The sequence below is a fragment of the Oreochromis aureus genome, linkage group 12 (assembly GCF_013358895.1).
Source record: "Oreochromis aureus strain Israel breed Guangdong linkage group 12, ZZ_aureus, whole genome shotgun sequence".
Lineage (NCBI taxonomy): Eukaryota > Metazoa > Chordata > Actinopteri > Cichliformes > Cichlidae > Oreochromis > Oreochromis aureus.
Genome location: NC_052953.1, coordinates 11,599,681 through 11,609,909, shown reverse-complemented (window position 1 = coordinate 11,609,909; position 10,229 = coordinate 11,599,681). Strand labels below are relative to the sequence as shown.

At 39.3% G+C, this 10,229-nt stretch overlaps 1 non-coding gene across 1 annotated transcript; it reads right to left on the bottom strand.

Annotated features, from left to right (window-relative positions):
• Positions 1-841: 841 nt before the first annotated feature.
• On the bottom strand, positions 842-914 carry trnar-ucg. Its single transcript has one exon. It is a non-coding gene; the product is annotated as a tRNA-Arg (tRNA).
• Between the last annotated feature and the right edge of the window lie 9,315 nt (positions 915-10,229).

Genomic DNA, 10,229 nt, shown 5'->3' with positions numbered 1-10,229 from the left:
TTAAGGAACTGACCTCCCAGCCCATTGTTCCCTCAGTGGGCTGGTTTCAGTCATTATGCAAATGTACTGTTTATAAGATTGGGGAAACCTGCAGTCAGCTCAGACTGAAGAAGTCACTTGGATGAGTGACGAAACGTTTCTCCCACAAAACGCTACGTCCAGATGAACAGATTCAACTTTTGGAGACATAAACAACACAGTATAGTTGTTTATACAAAGCATAAAAGTAAAAAAAAACAAACAATATACACAGTGTTATCTTCATTTTAGATGTCAAAAAGTATTTGCGGCTCCCAGTGTTTCCTTTTCCGTAGAAACCGGGTCCAAATGGCTTTTTGGGTGTTAAAGGTTGCTGACCCCTGCTGTAGTCAAACAGAAACAGAAACTGACACTAAAAATGAGTCAGTTTCTGTTTCTGTTTTGCTTGGTGAAATTCTACTGCTGCATTAGTATGTTACTTAGCAGTAATTAGCAGATATTTGGTGTTTGTGGATTGTGGAATGTTCTAACCTTAGCTGATTACGCCATCATCTTGTGCAAATATGGCATCTTCTGGCTAAAAAAAACAATCATGTTGTTAGCCGCTAATACTGAGCAGCTAACCCTTAAAACGTGGAGTCCAAAAGCAGAGGGCGACATTAATTACATTGTTCATTTACGTCCTCATGTGAATGGAGACACAAAACACAAGAGCAAAGTTTTTAAACAATTTAATGACACAATGGAACAAGGAACTATAGACAAGGCAGAGTACGAGAAAAGAGAAGCAAATCATTAAATTTGAACAAACTCTATTAATGCCTTGGGTGGGTTCCTCCGGGAAAATCTGTAAACACATAACCAACCACGAAGGGACTCGAACCCTCAATCTTCTGATCCGAAGTCAGACACCTTATCCATTAGGCCACGTGGTCTTGTTACAGCCATGTGATTTTCAATCAGACCACCTGGTCATTAACACAAAAACGAAGGACATGGCTGACTGTAACACCTCTACCTATTGTGTGTTTATTAATGCATGCAACTAAGATAAGGTCAGTTCCTGCGAGAGCTGAGCTTATAGCCTTAGCATGGTTGTTCCATCCCTTTAGTGCTGCATTTTTCCTGTGTGTCTGTAGTCTCCCCAGGAAGAGGACAGGAAGGTGATTATGGAAAAGGATGTTTGAGCTTTCTCAGCTGTGTTTCAGTGACTGTCCTTTGGTCCACCTGACAAATCCAGATGTCACCTTTCCTTCAGGCGGAAGCAGCCAGGCTTTGTTTACGATGCAGTTATTGTGAAATTCCTCTCCTGTGTATTGTAGCACTGAAGAAAACACCAGGAGCTCAAAGCTCATGCATTAATCTTAATGAGATCTGTCGTCTGTATGTTTACATTTTGGTTAGATCTACCTGTATGTGATAGTGCATGACGCAAGAATAAAGTAAAGTGTGTTGTGTTAGTCCCCGAAGGGAAATTACTCCTCTGCATTTAACCCATTCACCCAGTGAAGCAGTGGGCAGCCACCAGTGCAGCGCCCGGGGAGCAGTGTGTAGGGACGGTACCTTGCTCAGGGGTACCTCAGGGTAGCCGTTCAGTGGGGTCAAACCCCCGACCTTCCGATCATGGGGCAGACACTCTACCTACTGAGCTATCCCTGCCTACACTCCATATAAACCCTCTCAGTTTATCTCATACACTTTACACTTGCAGCCTATGTAGACATCTCTAAACAGGTGGTGACATTTGTAAAATCAACATGGATTAAAATGATAATACTTCAAACGTAACTGGTAACATTCTTTAACATTCTGAATGTTCACAGGTTTGTGGTTGTACGTGTGAATGTGTGCTGAAAGATTTTTTTGCTGCACATGAAGATCCAGTGTTACTCGCTCTACCACTATTTTCAGTTAGTCTTTCATTCCAGTTAAGCGTTTAGTCAGTTTTTTACTCATCACTTTGAGATATTTCTGTCATTTACCAGCAGCACCTCTACAGGAATGGAAAATGAAGCCAGTGCTGAAGTGCCAGAAACTGTACTTCCTCTAGAGATCTTCAAGCATGCTAACAGATGCAGCTGTGTCTGCTAGCCCTGATCTCTGATAACTGGAATCACTGAACTGCATCTCCATTTCGGATCATCTCCTTTTGGAGCAGTTCCTTTATCTGACATCTGATATGACTGGCTGTGAGTCAGCCTATCTAAAACATTTGCATTTTATTTTGGTTTGTTTGTGTTTCAAATGACATAGAACTCTCTATACATATAAACGTGTAGTGTTTCACTAAACAGGGTGAGTGAGTCACATTCCATGGATTTCCAAAGAAGCAGAATGTATTATAACAATCAAGTTTTTTTTTTACATGTTATGACTTGAGTATTTTGACCGTTGTTTCTTCTCCATGCAGCTAGAAGGTTGGCAAAGTTGGACTAATTCCAATAGGCATTGCTGTAATGCCTATTCATTTTTTTCCAACCCTTTAAAATGTTTTAAAATGTTATCAACTTACTGATTGGCCATTATCAATTATAATAATCCCCATATTCACACATATCACACAACAACTGTATTCATTTGCATTATCTGGGAAGCTGTATCTGTATCTGTGGAAGTGATTAGAACTGTTAATGGCCATTCAACGACATGATAAGGACTGAAGCAGTGGTTGTGCACTGACCTACAGCTACACTAGCAGGTAGGAGTGACGGGGTCTAAGTACCTGATGCAACTTCAAACTAAAGTGGCCGCTTTTATGACAAAAAGCTTTACTGAATAGAGCTTTTACACCTTATTATGTGTTTGTTTGCATTCTTGGACGAGCTAAGACATCTTCCTGCAATGCTGGCTCCCGAAGTAGATCCAAAGGGCTGTGAAGTCCAAGTCTGTGACTAAATTGCTCTTAAACAATAATTTCTGACTTCATTCAGTGTGTTTAAGGGTCTCCCCATTGTAAATGAATGAATAAAATGCTGTATGAAGTTCAGTTTCCTGTTCACTGACTTGTTATCCCACCTAAGCAGCTGTGAGTGACTTTATTTCCTTACTGTGTTTTGTTTGTTGCATACGCGGGGCTTTCACAGTAAAGTAGGATGTAATGCTAAAGTAATGCTTTAATCATGTAAGAATATTTCCTTTTGGGCATGCAGAAAGGGGACTGGCTGAGCTTTCTGCATGCCCAGAAGGAAAGCTGCAAATAGCTGATCGTTTTCATACTGCTTTTTTTTTTTTTTTAGCACCATCTGTTTGTTGATGTGTGTGTTCGTGTGTGAAATGTGGGGATCATTCATATGCAGAGATCGGCAGCAGCAGGCTGTCTAGCTGTGCTGTCTAGCTCCCCCTTGAAAGGTCCTGCAGCTCTCTATATACTTCAGATGACATCCTGACATCAAACACTCTTCAGATTTTCACACATAGGTGTGTTGATGCTTGAATCACTGGGTATGCATGCTACACCACAGGATCTTGTTTGCCTGCACGAGCCCAGTCCTTCTAAAGACATCCTGTTTGTGTGGGCTTCTTGTGTATCATGGGAAATACCCCAGATCAAGATGTGTGTAAAACAGTGATTTTCTTTGGTAACTGAAGGAGGGGGGCAATAAACCAAATTATGGATTATTTTAAGGGTTATCTTTTCGGATTAGGGTGTGTTTATTATCTAATAAAAATAAGCCTTGGGTAAATTTGAGCCTATGCTTCAGTGTTCACTTTCAGTTTTGAAAGGAAACCTTGATGTTTGATATCATGGCTTCAGGCAAGTAAATTTTTTCTTTGTAACTGTTGGCATGATTCAACTTGCATTGAAGATTGTGTTATTTCAGACTCAGCTTACAAGCATCTTGGAGAAGATCCATCATTACCAGTCTCTGTTGCTTTTGAGACATAGTCCATTTCAGAGTCTTCGTGTAAGCTTCACTTTTCAAGGATTTGAAGCCTTCATAGATATGTCAGGAAGTCTCAAAATCGCAAACCTGTGGTTTAAGTTCTTCCCCTAACCTGAAGTAACCCAATCAGTTTAGAATGCAGCACAGGTGTTTGGAAGAGATCCACTATCTATGGCTTACACATGGCACAAGAAGTTTTTACAAACGGTCACGTTACAAGAATTGTGAAAGCGATTTGCTGAGCACTACATGGTCACACCTAAAACATGCCTGTAACTGCAAATTTATTGACTAATAGTTCTGATCTGAAATAATTGTGAGTTGAGTAGCATGGCATCTTTGGTAAAGATGTGCTGTTGGATACTGGTGATCTCGCAATTTGCAGAAGAATGTAGCTAGCTTGCAAGACAAAAGCTTCACCCTATGATACACCACTGAGATGTTTCTCAGCAGTAGAGCTCCTGTTTTGCTTTGCTTGTTCAAGCCCCCAACATTGCAAGTGCACGTATATGTGCACACAGCTGATGCAACACAGTTTCCCACTAATAGTGTCACACAATTTCTGTGGCATCTAGCACTGCATCAAAATACAGCACTGTGCCAGTAGAAGTAGGTCAGAAGAAGGCTACAAGCTAGTTCACATGCAAGTAAACAATGCAGGTTTCAACTAGCAGGAAAACCAGATTTGCAAATATTGTGTAAGAATTGGGCATTTTTTAAGGGTACCTTTAGCCAAGGATAATTAGAATCTTATTAAATTATCATCACCACCCAAAACCAGAAAAACAATGTTTGAGAAGCTACTGCTGTAATCTAGACGTGTGTGTAGTTGTTTTCTGACTGCAATCTTTTGCTACCCACCCCCAAACCCACCCCTACCAGAAAAAACAAAGAAGAAAGAAAAAGCCAAACAACAAACACAGCAAGAAGCCTTTTTCATAGTCCATGTATCATAAAACAATTCTCAAAGGGATGAAAAGATTGATGACAGACGTCTTACAAAGTTCATAAAACAATAAAAATATATTTTTATATAATTTATATATTTATAAAAAGGCAGGCAGGTTGATGGGTATCAATATCAACATATCAGGACATTTTTGTGGTTTGAAATGTGTTTTTTTTTTTAATTTTCATCCCACATGTAAAGCATTATTTTTTAAAAAGTACACAGCATTATGTTGTTATTTGGATACTAGCTTGCCATCTGCTTTTCTTACGTAGTAAAATCAAGTCATTGAGGTCTCAAGTGTTCATCATCTGCAATATAAAATGATCATATTTCCATTGTTAAAAGGTCCCCCAAAAACAATAAAACAATGTGCTCAAGAACATCTTGACAGCAGCTGACGTCTTTCTCAGTCACGTTTTTTTAAATCATATTCTGCTGTGCTGTTGTTATATGCTCTGTTCACAATGTGAACTAAGAGTTTAACAACCGGAGAGGACAAAGGTTTTACTCTGAAACAGTGCCCAGTGATTCATTGTTGAACTTCTTTCTCGAGCAGTCACGCTACACTTTTTTTCTGTAAGTTTTGAGATGAAAAAAAAGGTTTGATGGGGAAATAACTGATCACAGCCACTTTCCCACCACGCACTCCAGTTAGATATAACACAAAGTCCCTTTGTTTGACCAAGTGCCACATATTCAATGGCTAACATTCAGAGGGAGCATGGTGTCACAGCTCCCGGATTAGGGTCATTTTAAAAGTGGATGGAGGAGCGAGAGGGTTAAGGGGGTTAAGGTTAGAATTGGCATGGGGGGTTGGCTCGACTACACAGAGCAGGAATGCGTATATGCCTGCAAATGAATTTAGCCTGAATGCTGTTTTTACGGTCCCTTGGTAGTGTTTTCCTAGTGATTAGCTTCCTTGCCATTGCTGATCTCTCGGACACATGGTCAGTCACGTTTGAGTGCCTGATAGGGCAGATGAGAGAGAGGTTGTCTGTGAAACAAGAGAACAGGGGGCATCACACTGCCTTAATCTAAAGATTAATCTGATTTTTTATTTTTTATTACTATTATTATTATTGTTATTTTATTACTTAATCAAAGTTTCAGGGAAATAAGTAACTGTTTGTACCGGATTTATGATGAAACAATAAGATGGGTGTATAATAGTGAGTAAATGCTCAGGTATGAACAGATCAACGTTTGCACATGCCACAATGATTGCTGCTTATGAGAATGGTTACGAGAATGGCATGTCTTTGTAGTGAATGTAGGTTCTCAGCCACACCAACACATGAAATCTCAATGTCAATGAACTGGAGTAACCCTCTTTTAAGGTGAGGCCATACCTCTCAGCCAATCACAGCGGATCTAGGATCAGGCACCCTGCACTCAGCCAATCAACACACTTGCGTTTTTTTTCTCCCCACTTTTTTCTAGTTCTTTGTCATTCTTTTAGAAATAGTATTTTATGACTAACAACTAAACGCCCTAGCGGAAGTCGTTACCATTTTGTTGGTGTCTGCCACTCAGGCAGTTTTTTTTCTCCTTGTTCTTATGCCTCTTAAGCTTGCGTGCCATTGTATGGTCTCTGTTATTCATTCACAAAGTAGACAATACAAAGGGAAATCCCTAAGTCTGCTGCTGATGACCATGTCTGTGTTTTCAGTGGACAGACATTTATCCCATTTGATCATTTCGTTTTTGGAGAAGTTTAGGAGCTGTGTGTGAGCGCGAGTGTACAGAGGCATGTGTGCAGACGTCCTTAGTAAAGTGTAATTTGAGGCTGGAACACCGTCATCTGACATCAGCCGTTGCATAAACCATGTCAAGTAAAGACACGACTGCTTCTTACTTTGCACAGATTCCCACAGAATACCATAACATACAGTAAAAGCTCAGGTGGTCTGTTCCCATATGTCAGGATGATGGGAAGGTTGTAAGATGAGCTCCTCCTAATAATAAGTCATTGTTTTAGCTGAAGGAGCTCTTTGGGATAAAATAATGTTTTTGTAATAAGTATTTTAATCTGTTACAGATGCAAGAACCTGTGGTGGGGAAAAATAAGGACAAAGAACAAGTCGAGTCTGGTTTACTTAATGCGATTTGCAAGATATGCATTTGCCTTACACCTTTACAATTTCAAAAATACATCTTGCATTTGCTTGTATTTATTCATAGTTTATTTTTTAAGCATACTGTACAACCTCTCTTAATTTGGATGTTTTCCAAAAAGATCACAATTACTTTTCCAAAAGTCTACATCCTATTTTCTAAATTTTCTAAGTTAACTACAATGTTTTTTCCACAACTTGTTATGTTTTTTGTTTTTTTTTTTACCACAGTTTTACTAAACTATAATAACCTTGGTGTACTGCTTGGGTGATTGATTTTTTTCTATTTTATTTTTTTTTTTAAAGTGAAATCTAATCTGATGAAATTCTTCAACTCGGGATGCACTGTTGGATACTCTGGTCATGGATGTGCACGGTAGAGAAAGAGCAAATGCTGCAGGGTAGAAAACCGAAGCCCGCAATAAAGTGCCAAAAAATGCAGGCTTTGTAGTTTATCTCCAAAGCTAGTCAAGCACTAAAGGTTCCCATGTTACAGAAGCTTTACAGCAGAAATAAACAAAACCTGATAATAATGGTATTTTTTTTTTAAAAAGGTCTTTGGTCTCTGTATCTAATTTCCATTTCAAGACAACTGTACTGCTGCAAGTGAAATGAATTTTTATACACTGTTTCAACTGTATTTCACCTTTGATTTATGCATAATAATAGAAGGCATCTGACCTTTCCAAACACGATCTACAGACTCCTCCAATTTGAACATTCATTTGAAACTCATTGCTTAAAAAACTGCATGTGCTGGCTGCCCGCGGCCAGGCCACTGCAGCCCCCTCTGGCTTCTGCTCCGTGGCTGCTGGGTGACCCCTCGTCTGGGGCTCTCCTCAGCTCTTCCCAGGAGGGTGGCACGGATGCCCCACCGGTCGTCCTCCTTGGGCTCTCGCACTCTGGGGCCTCTGGATGTCTGGGGACTGGATCTCCTCCATGCATGCTTCATGCCCAGGGGGACGGGGCTATGGCTCCCCATACCATCTAGCAGGGGTAGGGAACTCCAGGCCTCGAGAGCTGGTGTCCTGCAGGTTTTAGACGTGTTCTTGATCCAACACAGCTGATTTAAATGGCTAAATTACCTGCTCAACATGTCTTGAAGTTCTTCAGAGGCCTGGTAATGAACTAATCATTAGTTGTGTTGACCCAGGGTGATATCTAAAACCTGCAGGACACTGGCTCTCGAGGCCTGGAGTTCCCTACCCCTGCTCTAGCAGATTGTTACATGGAGAAACCTTTTGAATACAAGTACACTGATCCACACGGGTGTGCACACGGGTGTTCACTGTTCATAGACACAAACTACATCTTTCTTGGCTGCTACCTCAAAGCACATTGTGCACCTCCGGTCCTGCGTGCTGCACAACAACATTCAATGTTTAGTATTTACTGTTATTTACACTTAGCTAGATTAATGCGACGGTGCCTTGTTCATTATGTTGCTTTCTTTTTTTGCTTGTTTTCTCTTTTTTTATTTTTTATCTCTCAACAGGTGATCCGGGAGACTTTTTTCTTTTTAAGTGCCCTATCTCACTGTCCCTCTTCCCCTCTGTTTTTCTTTTCCTTCATCTTACTTTCTCCCTTTCCTATCCCCCAGCCATGTCTGTCCCATCTGTAACAACTGAAAATAAAATAACAAATAATAAAATAAAATAAATAATAACAACAAAGGTCGATCAAATGGACCAATACGGATGATCCACCAAAGCAAATCCGTTGGGTATCTTTGTTGGCCTTCAGATGTCAATTCTGACAGCTAAAGAACCAAACGGGACAGGCAAAAAATAAATAAATAAATTTTAAAAAATGCATGTGCAACCATCCAAAGGAGCTGTTGATAACAAGATGCAACCTATCTGGCGTACATCAGGTGGCTGGTAAAGATGACAGGCCTGTGCAGGAATGGAGATGTCTAGGATAGAGGGCAGTGGATGTTTTAACCAGAGTATTTAAGACATTCTGGGACAGTGAGAAAATGCTTGAGGAATGGAGAAGGAGTATACTGGTACCAGTTTTTGAGAACAAGTGATGAGCCATACCATGGGCCATAAGAGGAAGTCTTTTTAAAACTAGAAAAATTTGCATTTCCTGCGAAAATGCTGTGTGGATGCTTTAAAGCTGAAGCTGTCTGCTGAAATTAGCAGAAAAAGCTGAAAAGTTGCAAAAATTGTAAAAACTTTGCAGAAGCAAAGGAACTTTGCTAAAATGTAGTAACTTAGCTTAACTGCAATATCTTAATAATACTTGGCAGAAATACAATAACATAGCAGAACTTAGCAGAAATATTGTAACTTACCAGAAACACGATAACTTCTCAAAAATACAAGAATTTGGGAGAAATAGTATAAATTTACAGAAAGAATATATTTAGCCAAACATTGTTAAACATTACAGAAATAGTATGATTTAGAAAAACAGTACAACATAGCAGAAATGCTGTGATTTACCAGAGACACTGTAATATACTATGAATATTGTAATTTTATATAAATACTATGTTTTAGCAAAAATACTCCAGTTTAGCACAAATATTATAACATAGCAGAAATACTACTCTATAGCAGAAATGCTGTATTTAGAAAGAAAAATATAATATAGTAGAAATACTATGATTTAGCAGAAATCCTACAATATAGCTTAATAACAATGATTTAGAACAGATACTATAATTGAGCAGAATAGTAATAACTTAAGTGAAAATATTGGAAAGATAAAATGACAAGCTGAATAAAAAGAAACATGGTTAAGTTCGCTCAAAACTAATTTTTGTTCACCTGTGAAAAAATAAAATAAAAATACATTTAGAAAAAAACAAATAAGAACAGCCAACAGACACACAAAAAATCAAATACGGATACACAAATAGACAAATACACACAAAATCAAATACGGATACACAAATAGACAAATACACACAAAATCAAATATGGATACACAAATCAACAAATACACACAAAATCAAATATGGATACACAAATGTACAGAGAGAGACACACAGACAGGGTCTATGCCAGTCAACCAGTCTGAATATATTATATTTTTATCCAATAATGAGATGCTACCCTAAAAAGGGTCTTTGTGTGTGTGTGTGTCTCTCTCTCTCTCTCTCTCTCTCTCACACACACACACACACACACGCACGCACGCACGCACACACACACACACACACACACACACACACACACAGCAGCAGCAGCGAGTGAACAGGGGCTGTTAACAGCATGTTTCTAGGTCAAACAGCTGTGACCTTCTCAATTTGAATCCACCAATCAGAGAGGCTGTGTGCTTTTTCCCGCC